Source organism: Myotis brandtii, unplaced genomic scaffold, assembly GCF_000412655.1.
Source record: "Myotis brandtii unplaced genomic scaffold, ASM41265v1 scaffold628, whole genome shotgun sequence".
Lineage (NCBI taxonomy): Eukaryota > Metazoa > Chordata > Mammalia > Chiroptera > Vespertilionidae > Myotis > Myotis brandtii.
The window spans coordinates 190,325-190,872 of NW_005370403.1; the positions used below are offsets into that span (position 1 = coordinate 190,325).

Sequence of the window (548 nt, forward strand, 5' to 3'; positions counted from 1 at the left end):
AGGAAGGGCGCCGTGCAGCGTGGCTCCCGGGAGGGTCCCTTATCACCCCCACCCCACCCCTCCGAGCACCCTGCTCCGCCCACCAGCCGCACACACCCTTCCCAGGACCCCAACACGATGAACAGAAACAGCAGAGCCGCTGCGGACGGGACCCCAAGAGCCGAAGTCTGCAAACTATGGAATTCCGTGAGAAAGACTCATTCCCCAAACCCGACGGGCCCACAGCGCCTCCTACAGACGGACCCACTACAAAGGGCTGGCTGCCGCGGGCAGAGTGAATGGCTCCGGACAGCACAGGTCCAGGCGCCCGGAGCTCGCAGCGTCCGCTTCCCAGGATGGAGCACAGGGCAGTCACAGGCTGAGCCAGGAGGAGTGAGAGTGCGGACCACCTCATGGCCCTGGGGCCGCCCGGCCCCACACCACACGCATCAGGGGAAACGCTGGGGCAATGACGGAGCTAACTGCCTCCTCCCGGGGCCTCCTTGAAGGACCAGCAGGCCGAGTCCCCGCTGCTGGCCACCACCGCCCACAGCCACCACCGCCCACAG

The 548-nt window shown here is 67.2% G+C and overlaps 1 protein-coding gene across 1 annotated transcript in view; it reads right to left on the reverse strand.

Annotated features, from left to right (window-relative positions):
• Window positions 1-548, reverse strand: part of TACC2 (transforming, acidic coiled-coil containing protein 2) — a 26,364-nt gene that overhangs the window by 22,880 nt on the left and 2,936 nt on the right. The gene's annotated exons all lie outside the window — the stretch shown is intronic.